The sequence below is a fragment of the Callithrix jacchus genome, chromosome 12 (genome assembly GCF_049354715.1).
Source record: "Callithrix jacchus isolate 240 chromosome 12, calJac240_pri, whole genome shotgun sequence".
Classification (NCBI taxonomy): domain Eukaryota; kingdom Metazoa; phylum Chordata; class Mammalia; order Primates; family Cebidae; genus Callithrix; species Callithrix jacchus.
Genome location: NC_133513.1, coordinates 67139662 through 67162598, shown reverse-complemented (window position 1 = coordinate 67162598; position 22937 = coordinate 67139662). Strand labels below are relative to the sequence as shown.

The 22937-nt window shown below is 40.5% G+C and overlaps 1 protein-coding gene across 16 annotated transcripts in view; it reads right to left on the bottom strand.

Annotated features, from left to right (window-relative positions):
- JMJD1C (jumonji domain containing 1C) overlaps positions 1 to 22937 on the bottom strand; it is a 380550-nt gene that overhangs the window by 163373 nt on the left and 194240 nt on the right. The window contains exon 2 of one of the 16 annotated variants that reach the window (XM_078345833.1): positions 22153 to 22200. The exons of the other annotated variants lie outside the window; for them this stretch is intronic. The gene's annotated coding sequence lies outside the window, so the exon portion shown is untranslated. The remainder of the gene's footprint in view (positions 1 to 22152; positions 22201 to 22937) is intronic. 16 annotated transcript variants of the gene reach the window in all.

Sequence of the window (22937 nt, the reverse complement as noted above, 5' to 3'; positions counted from 1 at the left end):
CACTCCAGCCTGGGCAACAGAGCAGGACTCTTTCTCGAAATAATAATAAATAATAATAATAATAATAATCTATAGCATATGATGTTCTATTAAGTGGAATGTTCTATGAACAACTTACCTATTCCTGTGACAATGCAACAGTGCTTTAATTATTCAAGCTTCACAGTAGTCCTGAATATTTAGTAAATGAACATCAACACCCGAATTTTCTCCCCAAGAGTAACTTTGTCCTTCTGAGTAAAACTGAGTAAAGTTAACTTTCAAAAAAAATCTCAGGAGTTTGACTGAAATTATATTATACATATAAAGGAATCATACAGGAAACATGTAAATATTCCTGTAACATAGTATGAATGTTTTATAACTGCTTCTATACTAGTCTTGAAAATTTTTTGCTAAATACATTCCAAAGTATTTGTCTCTGATTACCTAATAAAACTGTAAATTGTATTTGTTATTTAATTATACTTAGAATTGATTAGTCCTGTGCCTTTGGATGAGCCACCGAGCCCAGCCTAATTTCAGATATTATTAAATTAGCAGCACACTTTTACCTTAAACAATTACTTTGTCAAAATTTTTTTATTTCCATAGGTTTATGGGGAACAGGTGGCATGTGGTTACATGAGTAAGTTATTTAGTGGTGATTTGTGGGATTTTGTTGCACTCACTACAGGAGCAGTATACACTGAACCAATCTGTTGTCTGTTATCACTCAACCCCCTCCCACCATTTCCCTGCCTTCCACCCAGGCCCCAAAGTCCACTGTATCATTCTTTTTTTTTTTTTGAGACAGAGTTTCACTTTTGTTACCCAGACTGGAGTGCAATGGCGTGATCTTGACTCACCGCAACCTCCGCCTCCTGGGTTCAGGCAATTCTCCTGCCTCAGCCTCCTGAGTAGCTGGAATTACAGGCATGCGCCACTGTGCCCAGCTAATTTTTTTGTATTTTTAGTAGAGACAGGGTTTCACCATGTTGACCAGGATGGTCTTGATCTCTTGACCTCGTGATCCACCCGCCTTGGCCTCCCAAAGTGCTGGGATTACAGGCGTGAGCGTTTTATCATTCTTATGCCTTTGCATCCAATAGCTTAGCTCCCACTTAAGAGAGAGAACATACAATGTTTGCTTTTCTATTCCTGAGTTACTTCACTTAGAGTAATAGTCCCCAGTCCCATCCAGGTTGCTGTGAATGCCACTAATTCTTTCCTTTTTTTATGGCTAAGTAGTACCCCATAATGTGTGCGTATAATATATATAAATATATTACACACACATGGTCTTGGTCATGAAATCTTTGCCTAAGCCAATTGTATCATATATATTACACTCAATATGATGTTTATATATATCACACACACACACACACAAAACTGTATTTTCCAATCAATCATTTATGGTAGGCTTCATTACTTTGTAAGGATTCAAAGTTTTGTTCAAGTGATTCTCCTGCTTTTAGTCTACCAAGTAGCTGGGATTACGGGTATGCGCCACCATTCCTGGCTAATTTTCAACTTTTATTTTAGATTCATGGACGTACATGTGCAAGTTTGCTACTTGGGTATAATTATGTGTTGCTGAAGTTTCGGGTACAAATGATCTCATCACCCAGGTACTGAGCATAGTACCCAACAGGTTTCGACACTTGTCCCTCTCCCTACCTCCCCCATCTAGCAGTCCCCACTGTGTACTGCTGCCATCTTTATGTCCATGAGTACCAGACACTTAGCTCTTACTTATGAGTGAGAACATGCAGCATTTAGTTCTGTGTTCTTGTGTTAATTTGCTTAGTCTTCATCTATTATAACATTCCTTGTGCCAAAAGAACCTTAACATTTCTTATAGTTCATGTCTGCTAATGATAAATCCACTCAGCTTTTATTTGCCTAGAGAAGTTTATTTCTTTCACTTTTGAAGGTTATAGTTGCTGTGTAAGAAATTCTAATGGCAGCCGGGCGCAGTGGCTCACGCCTGTAATCCTAACACTTTGGGAGGCCAAGGTGGGTGGATCACCTGAGGTCAGGAGTTCAAGACTAGACTGGCCATCATGGTAAAACGCCATCTTTAAAAAAAAAAAAAGAAATTTTAATGGTGCTGGGCACAGTGGCTCAAGCCTGTAATCCTAGCACTTTGGGAGGCCAAGGCAGCAGGATCACGACGTCAAGAGATTGAGACCATCCTGGCCAACATGGTTAAACCCCATCTCTACTAAAAATATAAAAAAAATTAGCTGGGCGTGGTGGTGTGCGCCTATAGTCCCAGCTACCCGGGAGGCTGAGGCAGGAGAATTACTTGAACCTGAGAGGCGGAGGTTGCAGTGAGCCAAGATTGTGCCACTGCACTCCAGCCTGATGCCTGGCGACAGAGTAAGACTCTGTCTCAAGAAAAAAAAAAAAAAAGAAAAGAAAGAAAAGAAAAGAAATTCTAATGGCTAGGTATGATGGCTCATGCCTGTAACATGAGCACTTTGGGAGGCTAAGATGGGCAGAGTGCATAAGCCCAGAAATACAAGACCAGCCCTGGCAAAATAGTGAGACCCTGTCTCCTTAAAAAATAAACAAATTGGCCAGGCATGATGATGCACACCTGTAGTTCCATCTGCTTGGGAGGCTAATGTGAGAGGATCGCTTGAGCCTGAGAGTGTGAAGCTGCAATGAGACATGATTGCACCACTGCACTCCAGCCTGGGCTACAGAGCAAGATCCTATCTCAAAAGCACACACACAAACAAAAATTTGTTGAGTTGTTTTCATGTAGCAGTTCAAACTTGTCATTTCATTGCATTAGGCCTGAATTTATTTTTTTATTTTTTAGACCAAGTCTTGCTCTGTCTACCAGACTGGAGTGCAGAGGGGTGATCTTGGCTCACTGCAACCTCTGCTTCCTGGATTCAAGTGATTCTCTTGCCTCAGCCTCCCAAGTAGCTGAGACTACAGGCACCCACCACCATGCCTGGATAATTTTTTGTATTTTAGTAGAGACATGGTTTCACCATGTTGGCCAGGATGTTCTCAATATCCTGACCTAGTGATCCACCCACCTCGATCTCCCAAAGTGCTGGGATTACAGGCGTGAACCACTGCACCCAGACAAAAAGATTTTGATTAGTTAGAAGCACACAGTAATTCTCATATTTATTTCTCTGAAAGTAATGTGTCTTAACTCATTTGCTCCTTTTTGCATTTTATACTTATCACTCACTGTTTTGCAGATATCTGGTTATGATGTGACTTGATATGTGTTTTTTGGTTTGTTTTGTGTGTATATCTCTTGCTTGTGATTCTTTTTTCTTATTCTTTATACAATATACATTTTTCTTGTTTTTTTGAAATGGAGTTTCGCTTTTGTCTCCCAGGCTGGAGTGCAATGGCATAATCCCTGCTCACTGCAACCTCTGCCTCCCAGATTCAAGTGATTCTCTTGACTCAGCCTCCCAAGTAGCTGAGATTACAGGTGCCCATCATCGCACTGGGCTAATTTTTGTATTTTTAGTGGAGATGGGGTTTCAACATATTGGCTGGTCTTGAACTCCAGACCTCAGGTGATCTGCCCCACCTCAGCCTCCCAAAGTGCTAGGATTACCGGTGTGAGCCACCATGCCCAAGTCACCATACCTGGCTAATATTCATATATTTTTATGTAGTAATGTGTTCTGCTACATGCATAGAATTGTACTGATCAAGTGAAGGTATACAGAGTATCCACCACCTTGAGTACTTATCATTTCTTTTTCCTTTTTTTGAGATGGAGTCTCACTTTGTTGCCCAGGCTGGAGCCCAGTGGCAGGATCTCAGCTCACTGCAAAATCCAATTCCTGGGTTCAAGTGATTCTATATCTCAGCCTCTTGAATAGGTGGGATTACAGGCGCATGCCATCAGCCTGGCTGATTTTTGCATTTTAGTAGAGATGGGATTTTGTCATGTTGGCCAGGCTGGTTTTGAACTCCTGACCTCAAGTGATGCACCAGCCTCGGCCTCTCAAAGTGCTAGGATTACAGGCATAAACCACTATGCCCAGCCAGTATTTATCATTTCTATGTGCTGGGAACATTTAAGTCCTCTCCTATAGCTATTTTGAGATATAAAATGCATTTTTATTAACTATAGCCATCCTGCTCTGCTATAGAACATTTTATTTCTTCTATTTGAATGTATGTTTCTACTGATTAATCAACATTTCTCATCCTCCCAAACCTACTACTACTACTATTCACACACACACACACACACACACACACACACACAGCATTCCCACTATTTGCGATTCTTTAAGCTTCTTGAATCTGCATGTATAATGTCCTTCCAAATCTGAAAACATTTTGTACATTATTTAATCAAATATTTTCACTGGCTACCTCCTTGTCCTTGTACCTTCTCCCTACACCAGAATGCCAATGGTGCATACATACGAATTTGAAATCATTCCACAGGCCACTGAAAGAGTATTCGGTATTCCCCTTGCCACCCCCATCCTATCTATTCTATCTGTGCTTCATTCTGCATTGTTTCTATTGCTACATTAAAGGTCACTGATCTTTTTTCTTCTGAGACAGGGTCTTGCTCTGTCACCCAGATTAGAGTGTAGTGGTGAGATCACGGCTGACTGCAGCCCCAACCTCCAAGGTTCAAGTGATCCTCCCGCCTCAGTCTCCCAAACAACTGAGAGTATAGGCATGCACCACCACATTTGGCTAATTTTTAAATTTTTTGTAGAGATGGTATCTCCTTATGTTGCCCAGGCTGGTCTTGAACTCCTAGACAGAAGGAATCCTCCCACCCTGGCCTCCCAAAATGTTGGGATTACATGCATCAGCCACCAGCTGGCCTGATCTTTTCTTTTCTCTCTTTTTTAAAAATATGTATTTTATTGCACTTTAGGTTCTCCGGTACATGTGCAGAACATGCAGGACTGTTGCATAGGTACATACATGGCAATGTGGTTTGCGGCCTCCATTCCCCCGTCACCTCTATCTGGCATTTCTTCCCATGTTATCCTTCCCCCAGCTTGATCTTTTCTTTTGCCATGTCCAATATCTTAAAATCACCATCCAGGGGGTGGTGGCTCATGCCTGTAATCCTCCCACTTTAGGAGGTCAAGGTGGGTGGATTATGAGGTCAGGAATTCAAGACCAGCCTGGACAACATGGTGAAACCTAGGCTCTACTAAAAAGACAAAAATTAGCCAGGTGTGGTGGTGGGCACCTGTAATTCCAGCTACTTGGAAGGCTAAGGCAGTAGAATTGCTTCAACCCAGGAGATGGGGGCTGCTGTGAGCCGAGATCATACGAGCACTCCAGCCTGGGTGACAGAGCAAGACTCCATCTTGGGGGCGGGGAAAAGAGGGGAAGAAATCACCATCCAGTGATTTCATTTCAATTGTGCTGTTCATCTGTATATGTTCAAGTCTTTTTTATATTTTACATTTCTCTTACGTTAATGTTTTCCTTTAAATCCTTGAGTAGCCGGGTGTGGTGGCTCAAGCCTGTAATCCCAGCACTTTGGGAGACTGAGGTGGGTGGAGCACGAGGTCAAGAGATCGAGACCATCCTGCTCAACATGGTGAAAACCCGCCTCTATTAAAAATATAAAAAATGAGCTGGGCATGGTGGCGTGTGCCTATAATCCCGGCTACTCAGGAGGCTGAGGCAGGAGAATTGCCTGAACCCAGGAGGCGGAGGTTGCGGTGAGCTGAGATAACGTCACTGCACTCCAGCCTGGGTAACAAGAGTGAAACTCCGTCTCAAAATAAAATAAAATAATAAATCCTTGAGTATACTGGTTATAATTTTGCCCTTTTCTGCCATTTTCTTCGTTCCGTCATTATTGCATTTGTTTCTGTTGTTTGCTTCTTTGAAGATTCTGTTACTGGTTCAGAAGTATAGGAGCTGATAATACATGTCCAGAACTCTTACATAAATTCAACATGGCTGGAACATCAATGCTTGTGATTTGTCTCAACGAACTGGAATTTTAAAAAAATGTTTCATCAGCACAGATAATTTAAAAAGTACTTACCTAGACTTTTAGGTTCAGGGTTAATATGGACATATTTTCTCCATTCTTTGGTTAGAATTCTTCACCTTGTTTTTTAAAGAAACCAAAATTTCACCAAGGCATTTCACCACCTTATCTCTTCCAACGTTTCCTTAAATTGTCTGCTCGTTGCAGTACTTCACCAAAACTTATTTTTAATAATAAGGTTTCAAAAACCTTCTGATATCAGTATTTTTGATAACAATTTTTGTTATGGCTTTAATTATAAATGACAGTTTAGTGGGATATAAAATCTAAGTTCTCTTCAAACCTTAAAAAATGCTAATACAATTTCTGCTTAAAGATTTACTGCTGAGGCCAGGTACGGTGGCTCACGCCTGTAATCCCAGCACTTTAGGAGGCCGAGGCGGGTGGATCACGAGGTCAACAGATCAAGACCATCCTGGTCAACGTGGGGAAACCCCGTCTCCACTAAAAATACAAAAAATTAGCTAGGCATGATGGCGCATGCCTGTAATCCCAGCTACTTGGGAGGCTGAGGCAGGAGAACTGCCTGAACCCAGGAGGCGGAGGTTGCGGTGAGCCAAGATCGCACCATTGTACTCCAGTCTGGATAACAAGAGCGAAACTCCCCCTCAAAAAAAAAAAAAAAGCGTAATGTCAATCTAATTATTCTCTGCTGTGTCTTTTTTTTCATCTCTGCAAGTCTTCAGTATTTTCTTTATCTCTGGCAGTCTTATAATTTAACTTTCATGTATGTTGTATTTTTTTCTTCTCGCTTGACTGTGAGCCCCTTTTAATCTGAGATTTCTCACCTCTCTCTTTTCTCTCTCAATTAAATTCTAGAAACCCATCCCTTTTATACCTTTTAGTATTTTATTCTCTATTTAAAAAAAAAATCCTTCCCTTCTTAGATTCCTGTCTTCTGGGTGTCAATAACTTTGTTTCTGCGTTCAATAGCTGTCAATTTTTCTTTTATATTTTCTGTTTCCATGTCCTTTTATCCCTGTGAGAAATTCTCTTTGATCTTCCAATTAATAATTTTGTTCTTCAAATAGATCAATTCTGTTACTCATCCTTTTTTTCTTTGTTTTTTTGTGACAGTCTCGCTTTGTTGCCCAGGCAGGGTGGAGTGCAGTGGTTCTATCTTGGCTCACTGCAATCTCTGCCTCCTGGGTTCAATAATTCTCAAGCCTTAGCCTCTTGAGTAGCTGCGACTACAGGCGTGCACCACCACACCCAACTGATTTTTTCTTTTCTTTTTTTCTTGAGATGGAGTCTTGCTCTGTCCCCCAGGCCAGAGTGCAGTAGCACAATCTCAGCTCACTACAACCTCTGCCTCCCAGGTTCAAACAATTCTCCTGTCTCAGCCTCCTGGGTAGCTAGGATTACAGGCACGCACCACCACATCCAGCTAATATTTTTGTATTTTTAGAGATGTGGTTTTACCATGTTGGCCAGGTTGGTTTCGAACTTCTGACCTCAGGTGATCCACCTGCCTCAGCCTCCCAAAGTGCTGGGATTATAGGCCGTGAGACACCATGCCTGGCTCAACTAATTTTTATAATTTTAGTAGAGATGGTATTTCACCATGTTGGCCAGGATGGTCTCGAACTCCTGGCCTCAAGTGATCTGCCCACCTCAGCTTCCCAAAGTACCGGGATTACAGGAGTAAACCACTATGCCCAGCCTCTCTTATGTTTTTTATTATGTTTTTGATATTGAGTAATTTTTTTCTTTATATTTTGTTTCATATTGTTAGGATCTTCCTCTAATATTTTTAACACATTTATGAGGATTTTATATTCATCATTTGTGTAATCTAGTATTTCTACTACTAATGGCATCTGTAATCCAGTATATTATTTTTCTTTCCTTTTGAATGTTTTATTTGGTCTGTGTGCTCATTTTCTTCTAGGAAAATACATTCAAGCAATGTATATAGAGCATGCTAGCCCACAATCACTGTCAGCCCCACTGAGCTCAAGATATACAGGTGGGAAATACCTAAGGTGGAATATTCCAGGCAGTGGAAAACTACAATCTCTCACCTTTTCTCAAAAAAATTTATTGGGAAAGTAGCTTCACTATTTTTTTTTAACATGTTAAAGCATCTAAATGGAGACTCTCCTTAGGCTATTGCGATAATACGAAATATGTATTTGGTTTTTCTCTCTATTTCCTGACATATAGCTTCTAAAATCATTGTGGACAGAGGCACCAGAAGAATCTTTTGTTCTAATACTTGTCCTTTGACTCCTGGTTCTGGATACAGAGCTCCTAAATCCCTTGGAATTTCCTGGGTGACGGAAGAATCTTCTGTTCTAATGAGGCAACCTTGGTGGGCTCCTAGATAGCCCCAGGACCGTGCTTGTTATCAATGGAACTAACCAAGTATTTAGAAAGCTGTAAAGATCACAGACCTCCAGGGAGATGAGAGGGGCTGAATTGAGTTGATCAACAATGGCCAATGATGTAATCAATGATACCTATGTAATAAAGTCTCCACAAAACAGGGTTTGAATGCTTCCAGAATAGTGTACAAGAAGACATTTACATGCCTAGAGGGTGGCACAAACAAACTCCACAGAGATGAAAGTTCCTGTTCTCTGGACCCTTCCAGATCCCATCCCATGTATCTTCTTTATCTGGCTATTCATTTGTATCCTTAAAAATATTCTTTTTAATAAATTCGTAAACGTTAAGCAGTAACTGACCTCTGTGAATTGCTCTAGCAAATTAATTGAACCTGAGAAGGAGCTGGTTTACAGCTGCTCAGCGAATTTTATAGCTGGTCAGTCAGAATTATAGATGACAACCTACTACTTGTGATTGTCATCTCAAGTAGGAGACAGTCTTATGAGGCTGAGCCCTCCATCAGTGGGATCTGATGCTAGCTGTAGGTAGACAGTATGAAAAAAAAATTCAATTAGAGGACATCTAGCTCATGTCTGCTGGAAGACTTCTAGGTGTGTAAAGAAATACCCCCCACCCCCACATCTGTTATCAGAAGTGCTGTGTTCAGTAGACAGTGAAAAAACTAATTTCGTTTGGTTCTTCATGTATCTCTTACCAACTAAAGTATACTAGCACTGAGAACCTGTTGGGTAAGAAGGAGGGAAGCAAAAGTTCATTTTTTCTTTAATCCACTCAGAAGCAAAGGGCTTCTACACTATCCTGAATTGACTCCTAAGAATACCAAAGGTCTGAAACTTCCCAAGTGTACAGGGGTTAGGCACCTTTGCTTCAAAGGAGTGAAGAATTTCAATAGTTCCTTTCCTATTTTTTCTTCTGAGAGCTAAGAGAATGCCTTCTGACCTGGGACCAAGTTTCTATTCAAACACATTAGTTCAAAATAGCCTTTCTTCCACCAACCTAGGGGATTTCTCACCATTTGCTCAGAACATTTAGTTTTCCCTTGTAACTCTGCTGAAGCTGATCTTGGATGAGGAAGCCTAGTCATACTTCTTGAAAGTCTTTTAAGGAATCTGAACCAGTTCATTCATTGTAATGATGAAATATTTTCTTATTTGAGTATATTAAGAGGATTCTCCTCCAAAGCTTTCAAAACAGTTCCTTGTATTTTCCTGGCTATTCTTTTTTTCTTACATGTTTATTCTCTCTCATGTTGAGAAAGCTCTTTTCAAATGTTGAGCATGCCTTGGTTATCAATTTACATAAAAGAGAAAAGAACAATATGATTAAAATGAGTGAGTGTTGCCGGGCACAGTGGCTCACACCTGTAATCCCAGCATTTTGGGAGGCCAAGGTGGGTGGATCAGGAGGTCACGAGTTCGAGACCAATCTGGCAAGCATGGCAAAACCCCATCTCTACTAAAAATACAAAAAATTAGCCAGGCATGGTGGTGTACACCTGTAATCCCTGCTACTTGGGAGGCTGGGTCAGGAGAATCACTTGAACCCAGGAGGTGGAGGCTGCAGTGAGCAAAGTTCAAAACACTGCATTCCAGCCTGGGCAACAAAGCGAGACTCTGTCTCAAAATAAAGAAATAAAAATAAAATGAGTGGGTGTCAGTTCACAGAGGATTTTGTTAGTGTCTCACATAAGAACTCTAAATTTTCAGAACTTTTTTTCTCTGAAAAATTTAAATTTCTACAAAGAAGAACTCTCCCTCCAAACTCTTTCATTTTGGGGGGGGAGGGGAGGAAGGGAGGAAGGCAGGAAGGGAGGGAAGGAGGAAGGGAAGGAAGGAAGGAAGGAAGGAAGGAAGGAAGGGAGGGAGGGAGGGAGGGAGGGAGGGAAGAAGGAAGGGTGGAAGGGGGGGGAGGGAAGGGAAGGAAGGAAATCAAGATATGAGAGAGACATTGCCGACCTGGATCTAGAGGTTTACAAGTTGATTTCTTTTTTTTTTTTTGAGAGAAGGAAAGAAAAAAAAATGAGTAAAGGAGAGGAAGAAAGAGGAAGAGAAAGAGGGAGGGTGAATGGAAATATTACTCTATTCTGAAAAAAAAAAAAATGGGTATTAATAATGGCCAATGTTTCATTTAAACCTATGAGTAGATGTGATGTGGTATTGACAAGAATGTATATTTTGTGTATTTGAAGTGGAGAGCCCTATAAATATTTATTAAGTTTACTTGTTCCGGATCTGAGATCGAGTCCTTGATATCCTTATTAATTTTCTGTCTCATTGAATCTAAGACTCTATGTATCTGGGTGTTAGGATCGTTAGCTCTTGTTGTTGCATTAATCTTTTTACCACTGTATCTTTGTTGCTTTAAAATCTATTTTATCCTATATGAGATTTGCAACTCCTGCTTTTTATTTATTTATTTATTTATTTATTTTTGCTCTCCATTTGATTGGTAAATCTTTCTCCATCCCTTTGAGTCTTTGCGTATCCCTGCATGTGAAACAGGTCTGGATGTAACATGCCGTTGGGTTTTGGCTGTGTCTTTTGATTGGGGGATTTAGTCAATTTAAATTTAGGCTTACTGCCATTTGACATTAACTGGCTGTTTTATCCATTCGTTGATGTAAATTCTTCTTTATGTTGGTGCTCTTTACTTTTTGGTATATTTTTAGAAAGGCTAATACTGGTTGTTTCTTTCTGTGTGTAATGCCTCTTTCAGAAGCTCTTGTAAAGCAGGCCTGGTGGTAATAAAATCTCTGAGTACTTGCTTGTTCATAAAAGATTTTATTTTTTCTTCAGTTGTGAAGCTTAGTTTGGCTGAATATGAAATTCTGGGCTGAAGGTTCTGTTCTTTGAGGATATTGAATATTGGCCCCCATTCTCTTCTGGCTTCTAGAGTTTCTGCTGAGAGATCTGCTGTAAGTCTGACTGACTTTCCTTTGTGGGTAACCTGACCTTTCTCTCTGGCTGCCCTTAGTATTTTCTCCTTCGTTTCAACCCTGGTGAATCTAACGATTATGTGCCTTGGGGTTGCTCTTCTTGAGGAATATCTTTGTGGTGTTCTCTGTATTACCTGGGGTTGAATATTGACCTGCTTTGCTAGTTCAGGAAAGTTTTCCTGAATAATATCCTGAAGGGTATTTTCCAGCTTGGATTCATTCTCTCTGTCGCATTCAGGTACACCTATCAAACGTAAATTTGGTCTTTTCACATAGTCCCACATTTCTTGGAGACTTTGCTCATTCCTTTTTATCCTTTTTTCTCTAATCTTGTCTTCTTGTTTTCTTTCATTAAGTTGGACTTTGACCTCTGATATCCTTTCTTCTGCTTGAAAAATTCGAGTGTTTAAACCTGTGCATACTTCTCGGAGTTCCTGTATTGTATTCTTCAGTTCCGCTAATTCACTTATATTCCTCTCTAAGTTGTCTATTCTCAATAGGATTTCATCAAACCTTTTTTCAAAGTTCTTAGTTTCTTTACGTTGGGCTACAACATGTTCTTTTAACTCACAGAAGTTTCTTATTATCCATTCCCTGAAGCGTGATTCTGTTACTGGGATGCACTCATTCGCCATCAAGCCTTGTTCCATTGTTGATGTGGAACTGGGATCATCTTTAGAGGGAGAGTGGTTCTGATTTTTAGTATTCTCAGCCTTTTTACGCTGGTTTCTTCCCATCATTGTAAATTTATCCTCCTGTCATCTTTGAAATTATCAACTTTCAGATTAGGTCTCTTGAGTGGGCGTCCAAGTTGTTAGTTCCCAGGGCCAGAGCAGCAGCGTTAAGACTGATAGTGCTTTTCTGCCCAGGATTCTCCTGTCTGGCTTCCTTCTTGTGTCTGTAATAGGCCACTCTGCCTTCCCGGGGCTCCAAACCTCGGTCAGAAGGGGAACCAGTTTTGTTTACTCTGCGCCGAGAGCTGCCGCGCCGAGGTGCCGTCACAGCCGCTGCGCCGGCCTCAGGAGTCGTGCTGGGGACCCACGTGGATCCTCCAATCCTCGGTCAGAAGGGAAGCCAGCACTGTTTACTCTGCTCTGAGAGCTGCGGCACCGAGGTGCCTGTGAAACCGCTGCGCCAGCCACAACAGTCGCGCTGGCGACCCGTCTGACTCCTCCACTGAGGATCTTCTGCTCCATGAGCAACCAGAATTTGTCTGAAAGTGTTGGCGCCCTCTAGTTCTCTGCGCTTTCACTGAGAGCTCCAATCCCGAGGTGTTAGCGATAGGCCATCTTGGATCGTTCCCCCCACCCCCAAACTCTTAATTAGAAGGTATATGCCAACCTGCAATATATTATGTGAGCATGAGAAGGAAAGTGACTTAGGTGGAGGAGACTCAGTATGATGATTTTGAAAGCTGCTAAGTTGGAAAATACAAAACATAAGATATCAAAACAGAATAGAATTTCTTAACTTTTTACATTTACTTGAACTGTTAAAAATTTTCTAAGTTTTTTTTTTTGCGACGGAGCTGCGCTCCTGTTGCCCAGGCTGGAGTGCAATGGCTTGATCTCAGCTCACTGCAACCTCTGCCTCCTGGGTTCAAGTAATTCTCCTTGTCTCAGCCTCCCAAGTAGCTGGAATTCTCCTTGTCTCAGCCTCCCAAGTAGCTGGAATTACAGGTATATGCCACCATGCCCACCTAATTATTTTGTACTTTATAGTAGAGACGGGGTTCTCCATGTTGGTCAGGCTGGTCTCAAACTCCTGACCTCAGGTGACCTGCCTGCCTTGGTCTCCGAAAGTGCTGGGATTACAGGCGTGAGCCACCATGCAAGCCTTTTTTTTTTTTTTTTTGAGACAAGAGTTTCACTCTGTTGCCTAGGCTGGAGTACAATGGCCCAATCTCTGCTCACTGCAACCTCTGCCTCCCAGGTAGTTGGGATTACTGGCACCCACCACCACACCCAGGTAATTGTTGTATTTTTAGTAGAGACTGGGTTTCACCATATTGGCTAGGCTGGTTTTGAACTGCTGACCTTGTGATCTGCCCACCTTGGCGTCCCAAAGTGTTGGAATTACAGGCGTGAGTCACCAAAAATTTTCTAAGTTTGTTAAGGCACAGTTGAGAGAAGAACAGAATCTATATCAAATGTTAATATTAATGTAATTAATATATATTGATGTATGTTTACATATCTAGTCATAAATACAAAGGCAGAGTTTTGAAAAATATTTAATATATATAAAAATTTAACACACATACATAGATATATATGAAAATTAGATAATGTTGAACAAAAACAAAGAGAGAATAGGACAGAATTGCGTCCTTGGGCAAGACCCAAGAAGCACTGGGCAAGAGTATGCGGGAGAGTAAAGTCAACAAAGCTATACCGATAGCTATGAAGGACAGGTGGTGCCAAAGCTGAAACACACGAAAAGGTTTGCTGGCTATAACAAACTAATTAAGCCTAGAAACAGCACTGGTGCCAGGTGCAGTGGTTAAAGATTATAATCCCAGCACTTCTGGGAGGCCAACGTGGGTAGATCACTTGTGACATCAGGAGTTCAAGTTCAACCTGGCCAACATGGTGAAATGGTCTCTACTAAAAATACAAAATTAGCTGGGTATGGTAGCGCACACCTGTAATCCCAGGTACTTGGGAGGCTGAGGCAGAAGAATCACTTAGACCCAGGAGGCAGAGGTTGCAGTGAACCGAGGCGCAGTGACGTGCCTGTAATCCCAGCTATTTGGGAAGCTGAGACAGGAGAATTGCTTGAACCCAGGAGGAGGAGGCTGCAGTGAGCCGAGATCGCACCACTGCACTCTAGCCTGGGTGACAGAGCAAGACTCTGTCTCAAAAAAAAGTAAATAATTAGGCTAATTATCTCATATGATTATGAAGGCCAAAATCAGAAATAGGAAAGCCAGTGGTGTAAGTCTTGGTCCTAGTCTGAAGAATGAAGAACTAGGAGCACCCACCACATCTCAAGGCAGAAGACGGTTGTTCCAGCTCAGAAAGAGCCAATTCATCCCTTGTCCGCCTTTTGTGTTGTTACTATTTGGGCCACCAAAGGATGGACAATATCTGCCCACATTGATAAGGGTGGTCTTCTCTACTCAGTCTACTAGCTCAAATGCTAATCTTTTATGGAAACACCCTTACAGACACAGTCAGAAATAGTATCTAACCAGTATCTGGGCATCCAGTAGCCCAGTCATTCTTACACACAAAATTAAACATTACAGTCCTCAAACAACACTATCTCGTATATCCTCAAAACAGAGAAACCAAGTTTCAGAAAAGTTATCTACTGTCACAAAAGTAAGTAAATGGCTGAACCCAAAATCAAACTCTATCTAAATCAAGAGCTCAAACCCAACAACCAAGATTCTGTGGAGGAGATAATAGTACAAAATTGGGCCCCTGCTCCAAGAAAGTTCTTGCAAACAGAGATCAGATTGACAGACATCAAACAATACAACACTGTATTATTCTATATTGACTACAACTAATAAACAAAGATGCCTAGAGGAAAGAAGGATTAAGAATTCAACAGATTCCCTCATTCAGTGAATGCTTCCTAAGAACCTGACATGTGACAAACACTGGTAACCACAAAGACAAAGCAGTATGTTAACAAAATTCCTACCTATAGAGCTGACAATCCCGTGTGAGTGCAGAAATGATAATAAACAAGTAAACACGTATGTCAGATGGTGATAGGTGATTTAGAGAAGAATAAGCATTTTCGGAAGAAAAGAGGTTTCCAGGGCGGTGTTTTACATTGAGTAGTCACTGTATGCAAGTCTAATCAGAGAATGTTTAATAGAAAAGATAAGACTTTAAACTGAGCTTTGAGCTAGACTCTGAGTTAAACTGTAAACTGCAGGAGTCATGAAATCCTTGGCTTGCTTCATACAAACCACAGATTTTGACTGTCAGCTGGCTATCTACCTAAAGCCATCATAGGTTACCTTTATCCTCATAAAATGACAAAGATATATAGTCTAATTCTTAATATTACAAACTCAAGACACCTGATTTTGTAAGCTTGCTGACACTAGATCTCCTCTTAGGGACAAACTTAGTAATCAAGCTCATGGATACTGATATATAAACCAGAATACAAATTTATTACTTTGAAGTGATAATTATTAGCCATTAATTAGTATAGAAAGTATGGGGATTAACAAATAATATAAACCTTTCCTTAGAAAAGCTAAATCAAAATATTACTTGATAAAACACAAATGATGTAAAATAGGGGAATAATATACCAAAGAATAGAATAGGGTTTCCTCTACCTCAGTGTTTGTTTTTGTTTTGTTTTCTTTCGAGACAGATTTTTGTATTCCATCCTGTCACCCAGGATGAAATACAATGGAGAGATCACAGCTCACTGCAGCCTCAACCTCCCTCCGTGCTGAAGCAATATATCCATTACAGGTTCCTGAGTAGCTGAGACCAGAGGCACATACCACCCCACCCTGCTAATTCCTCCGACGGCATTTAAATGAGCAATGTCAACTTCTGGCTCTTTAGACCTCATTTTTCCATATCTATAGCCTAAAATGAACTTCTTTTTTCTTTCCTTCTAAACCCCCAAAAGGAGTAAATGCAACTGATTAGATATCTACTTACTAAATTCAATTATATTTTAGTGCCATCTCTCAAATCCCTTATGTACTTGATATCCAGTTAATTTATAATACAACTGATAACACTTAATTTACCCAAACATATTTCATTTACTCTGGAGACAGTTAAACATAATGCTTGTAAGAATAAACTATTCATTTAAGTCTCAGTTAACTATCTTATTTCCAACTTTTTAGGGGTCATATAATTGTTTCCATATCTCTCCAATGTCTTAATGCATATATTCTATATAGATCAACATACTTAGATTTATTCCATGTATATATTAACTGCTAAATCCATCATAGCACAGTTTATTGAACTATAAAAAATTATCTTAAATGACAACAGCAATATAATGAAGACAAAGATGCATATATGAGCATAATATTTTTTAGAATAACTAAGAACCACATTTCATGTAGTCAAGTATCCATATAGAGGAACAATAGGCAACATGAATAGGTGACAAATAAGAAATGACATTTGTAATTGACAGGGAAGTGTAACAATTTTTGAGAAATTTAACAACACAGTGAAAAGCCATGTTTAAAGATGACAAAATGGCCAGGTGCTGTGGCTCATGCCTGTAATCCCAGCATTTTGGGAGGCTGAGCAGGTGGATCATTTGAGGTCATGAGTTCAAGACCAGCCTGGCCAACATGGTGAAACCCAATCTCTGCTAAAAATACAAAAAAATTAGCCAGGCATGGTGCCACATGCCTGTAGTCCCAGCTACTCGGGAGGCTAGGCAGGAGAATTGCTTAAACTCAGGAGACAGAGGCTGCAGTGAGCTGAGATGGTGCCACTACACTCCAGCTGCGAGACAGAGTGAGACTCCATCTCAAAACAACAAAGATGGTAATATATGGTAGCAATTTATTACAATGGCTAGCAATCAGTAATGTTATGAGATAATGCCCATGAAACCTGTAATCGCACTTTGGGAGACCAAGGCAGGAAGACTGCTTGAGCCCAGGAGTTCGCGATTAGCCTAGGCAACATAGAAAGACACCAGCTGTACAAAAAATACAAAAATCAGCCTGGTGTGGTAGCACACATCTGCAGTCCCAGTCAGTGAGGAAGCTGATGCAGGAGAATCGCTTGAGCCCAGGAGGTTGAGGCTACAGTGAGCTGTGATCACATCACTGCACTCCAGCTTGAGCCACAGATTGAGACCCTGCGTCAAAAAAAGCAAAACAAACAAACAAACAAACAAAAACCATGATCTGAAAAGGGACAACTGTTGTGAGAACACAGTAATATCTGAAGATAAAGATATGTTTCTATGTAAATATGCTTCACCTTCATTCCAATGCTTTACTTCATTAATTTAAATAAGCCTACACAACTGGTTTTATGTGCTGAAATTCAATTTCTTTTTTACTCGAGACTGAGTTTCACTCTTACCACCCAGGCTGGAGTGTAGTGGTGCGATCTCGGCTCACTGCAACCTCCGCCTCCTGGGTTCAAGCAATTCTCCTGCCTCAGCCTCTGGAGTAGCTGGGATTACAGGCGCCTGCCATCACACCTAATTTTTTGGGGGGGGCGGGTATTTTTTTTAGTAGAGACAGTTTCTTCATGTTGGCCAGTGTGGTCTCAAACTCCTGACCTCAGGCAATCCACCCACCTCAGTCTCCCAAAGTGCTGAGATTACAGGCATGAGCCACCACACCTGGCCAACTCTAGCCCTCTTAACTTCCAAGTTAAGAAATGGTTTGTAAAATCATAGAAAATCCACCACTGAGCCAGGCACAGTAGCTTACGCCTTTAATCCCAGGACTTTGGGAGGCCAAGGCAGGTGGATCGCTCGAGGTCACTAGTTTGAGACCAGCAGGGTCAATATAGTGAAAACTGTCTTTACTAAAAATACAAACATTAGCCAGGTATGGTTGTGTATGCCTGTAATCCTAGCTACTCAAGGGGCTGAGAAAGGACAATTGCTTGAACCTGGGAGGCAGACGCTGCAGTGAGGCGAGATCCTCCGTTGCACTCCAACTTGGGAGACGGGGGGGGGGGGGAGGAAGGAGAGAGGGAGGGAGGGAGGGAGGGAGGGAGGGAAGGAGGAAAGGAGGGAGGGAGGGAAGGAAAATCCACCATTGTTCCTCACAATAATCTACTAACAGTGGCAATCTTGTTCCTTGAGGAATCCTCATATAGATTACAGATTCCCTCATTCTTCCTACCCACATAAGAGAGAGCAAGTTGATGAGCCAGAAAATGTGTGAACATACTCTCATGCCTTTTTATCCCAGAGAGAAGGTATATTTAGTCACATTCTGTTGTTATTACTAGTAAGAAAATAAGAAAAGTAAGAAAAGTCTTCACATTCACAAAGTATTTGATAATCTAAAATTGTAAACTAAAACCACTTCATATTCATTATCTTAATAACCATAAAAACCTCAAGATGAAGATGTGGAAAGTAAAACTATAGGACGTTACATAACATATCAGCTCATAAACTTCATTAAAAAAGCTGGGACTAAAATCCACATCAGCCGACGACAAACCCAAGTGTTCCTTTTACAGAGGTAAAAATTAAAGACCAACATAAACAAATAGAAATATTATTCCTAGAGTTTATGTGAAGCTCTTAAGAGCAGATATGAATATCATCAATTTTAAGAGACAGAGTCTCACTTTGTCACTCTGGCTGGACTGCACTGGTGCGATCACACCTGCGGTTATGGTAAACAAACGAAAACTGTATTTCCATTACCATTCTATGAGCTAATACATATATCACTTTACTACCTGCCTCGTAGATCTAGCCAGCACAATAGGGAGAGGATGGTACCGTATACACCAAAGTAAAGAAGCAAAACAAGAGATTCACTAAAGAGACTTGTTGCACTAAGGCAAATACAGACATTTTTCAAAACACTGCTGTGAGCAATTATATACTAGCTATATCCTGTATTTTTTTAAAAAACTATTTCTCATTAGTAGATATAAGATCAAGGAAAGTGAGAGAGATAAAAAAAAAAATAGACCCTCAACTAAACCTTGAAAAAAGTAACACTTGCATATTCACATTATGAGAATATGGTGGAGGAATAAACAAAACACACTGTAGGCTGAGATAATGACCAGAGTAGACGTAAAAACAAGAAATATATTAAGTAGATAGGTGTAGGCCAGGTGGGTTGGCTCACACCTATAATCCCAGCACTTTCAGAGGCAGAAATGGGAGAATCGCTTGAGTCTAGTAGTTCAAGACCAGCCTGGGCAACATAGTGACACCACAATCTCTGGTATTTTTAAAAATAATCCATATAGACCAAGCGCGGTGGCTCACACCTGTAATCCCAGCACTTGGAGAGGTCAAGGCAGGCGGATCACTTGAGGTCAGGAGTTGGAGACCAACCTGACCAACATAGTGAAACCCCATCTTTACTAAAAATACAAAAATTAGCTGGATGTGGTGGCACACACCTGTAGTCCCAGCTACTTGAGAGGCTGAGGCAGGAGAAACATTTGAACCCAGGAGGCAGAAGGTGCAGTGAGCTGAGATCATGCCAGTACACTCCAGCCTGCGTGACAGAGCAAGACTTCATCTCAAAAAATAAACAGGCTAAGTGTGGTGGCTCACACCTGAGGCCAGGAGTTCAAGACCAGCCTGACCAACATGGTGAAACCCCATCTCTACTAAACATATAAAAATTAGCTGGATGTGGTGATGCATGTCTGTAATCCCAGGTACTCAGGAGGCTGAGGCAGGAGAATTGCTTGAACCTGGCAGGTGGAGATTACAGTGAACCAAGATAGTGCCACTGCACTCCAGCTTGAGCAATAAGAGCGAAGCTCGGTCTCCAAAAAAATAATTAAAATAAGTAAATTATATATATAGATTGAGCATCCCGGATCTGAAAATCTGATGTCTGAGCACTAACATGACACCACAAGTAGAAATTTCCACACCTGACCTCATGTGACAAGTCACAGACAAAATGGAGGCATATAACACACAGATTATTCAGCAACCCTGAGGGAAAAAAGACCCTCTTAGGCCCACTGAGCTGCAATATATTATTTCTGAATATGCCCAGATTATCCTACACACATAGGCATATAAGGCTGCCCAAAATGGCACATATGAAGGCAGGACATGACAATGACAGGCCCCACATGGAGCCAAGACGTATGTGCACTGCTCACTGTGTTTTTTTACTTATTTTCTGCTGTGTGGTGTGAAGACATTATTGAAAATTTTCAAAAAGTCCTGCAGATCTTCCTATGGATAACTGTTATTAAAAAAAAAAAAGAAAACACATTTATATCACAGAAAGTCAAGCTGTTAGAGAAACTGGACAGCAATGTAACTGTGATATGTCTTACAAAACAGTATGGTGTTGGCATTACCACCATATATTAATATAATGTGAAGAAACAAAAGGATAGGCCAGGCACAGTGGCTCACGCCTGTAATCCCAGCACTTTGGGAGGCTGAAGCAGGTGGATCACCTGCTTAGGTAAGGAGTTCGAGACCAGCCTGGCCAACATGGTGAAATCCCAACTCTACTAAAAAATACAAAAACTAGCTGGGCATGGTGATGCACACCTGTAATCCCAGCTACTTGGAAGGCTGAGGCAGGAGAATCGCTTGAACCCAGGAGTGGAAGTTGCAGCGAGCCAAAATCAAGTCGCAGCAAGCCAAAATCAAGTCATTGCCCTCCAGCCTGGGCAACAAGAGCAAGACTCAGTCTTTTAAAAAAAAAAAAAAAGGAACAAATGGATATTTACATGCTGAAACTGATAAAGAGAGTAAGTGAGAAACACTGTGTAAAGCTAACAACGAAGATCTCAATTATGTATTAAAAGAATGAATCCAACAGTGTCACAGTGAACAAATGCCACTTAATGGTATTTTGATCATGACACAAGCAAATATCCATCAGGATTAACTGAAAATTGTAGGGAATTATGAATATTCAACAGGTGGGTTCCACAAATTTATGAAAAGACACAACAGTGCATTTTTAAAGGTTTGTGGTGATAAAGCATCGGCTGATCATGAAGCAGTGGAGAAATTCATTGACAAATTAGCCAAGGTCATTGCTTATGAAAATCTGATGCCAGAATAAATCTATAATACTGATGAAACATCAATATTGTGGTGCTATTGCCTTAGAAAGACACTGACTACAGCTCATGAGACAGCCTCTACAGGAATTAAGGATGCCAAGGACAGAGTAACAGTGCTGGGATATGTTAACACACTAGGCACATATAAATGTACACTTACTGTGATAGGCAAAAGCTTGTGTGCTCCCTGTTTTCAAGGACTGAATTTCTTACCAGCCCATATTAAGCTAACAAAAAGGCATGTGTCACCAGGGACACCTCTTTTGATTGGTTTCACAAATATTTTGTACCAGTAGTTCACATTCACTGCACAGATGCTGGACTGAATGATGACTGCAAGATTTTCTTATTCCTTGACAACTGTTCTGCTTATCCTTCAGCTGAAATTCTCATTAAAAATCATGTTCATGTCATATACTTTCCCCCAAATGTGACTTCATTAATTCAGCCATGTGACCAGGGTATCCTTCTATCAATAACAAGTAAATACAAACACACTTTTTGAACAGCATGCTAAAAGTAGTCAAACAGAATTGTAGGTGTGGAAGGCTTTCCAAAAAGGTTTAGCATGAAGGATGCTGTATATGCTGTTGTCACCACTTGGAACCATAGTTATTAAAGATGCAGCTATATGTGCCTGTGACTATATTCAGTGATGATGGTGAACAAGGTGATGACTTTGAAGAATTCTATATGTCAAGTGAGAAAAAAGTGTCCAACCTTCCAACATATGCAAAAAAAAAAAATACCACCAGAGTCCATCAGTAAGCTAAAGGAAAGAGATAACGAGGAAGACTTCAACATTGATAATGATATTCTAATTGCTCATTCATTAACCAATAGTGAGATAGCCAAAATGGTTCTGAATCAAAGTGATTATAATAAGTGACAATGAGGATGACATTGTTAAACACTGCAGAAAAAGTACCTATAGATGACGTGGTAAAAATTTGTGATGGGCTTACTGAAGGAGTAAAGCTTTGTGCATTCATAACAGAACAAGAAATCATGTCAGTTTATAAAATCAAAGAGAGACCTCTAAGACAAAAACCATTGTTAATGAGGCAGATGACACTGAAGAAAACATTTTAAAAAGCCATCTAACAGAATACCTCCTCATCACTAGAGGTTTCTCAAATGCTTCTAAGTTTTCTTCTCACCTAAAAAAAAAAAATACAGTGTATTTGATCTTTTAATCAAAACACAGCATCAGAGGAGAAGACAACTGAAAGCCTGTTGTCCACTGTTGCTGTTAATACCTGATACAGGTATTCTGGTAGTGCTACTGTGCTTATTAGTTACAGTGAACACATTATTTCTTCATTGTACTAATATTTCATATTTTTACTGCTCAGTAATCTGTGAATAAGAAAATGATTACTTAACAATACCATATAATTTCAGATTCAGAAATGGTGACAACCGACCATGACTGTCCACATGAGTGGCTGCAACAGTGTTAATTTTGCTTTCTACTGTACAAAAACTTCATTTTGTGCACAGAATTATTTAAAATTTGACCTAAAATTTGCTCAGGAATTAAAGAGCAGCCTGGACAACATGGTAAAACCCTGTCTCTATAAATTTTTTTTTAAAAATTGGCTGGGCATGATGGCCTGCACCTGTAGTCCCAGCTCCTTGGGAGGCTGAGGCAGGAGAATCATTTTAGCCCCAAAAGTGGAGAACAAAGTGAACCCAGATGGTACCATTACACTTCAGCCTGGGTGACGAGCATAAAATTCCATCTCAAAAAAAAAAAAAAATTTTTTTTTTAGTTTATGCTAAGACATGGACTAATGAAGTACAGCCTAGGTTGGCTGGTGAATTCATTTGTTTTTCTGGTATCATTAATAAAGCATATACACATACAGACAATATATACATAAAAAGATTTTAT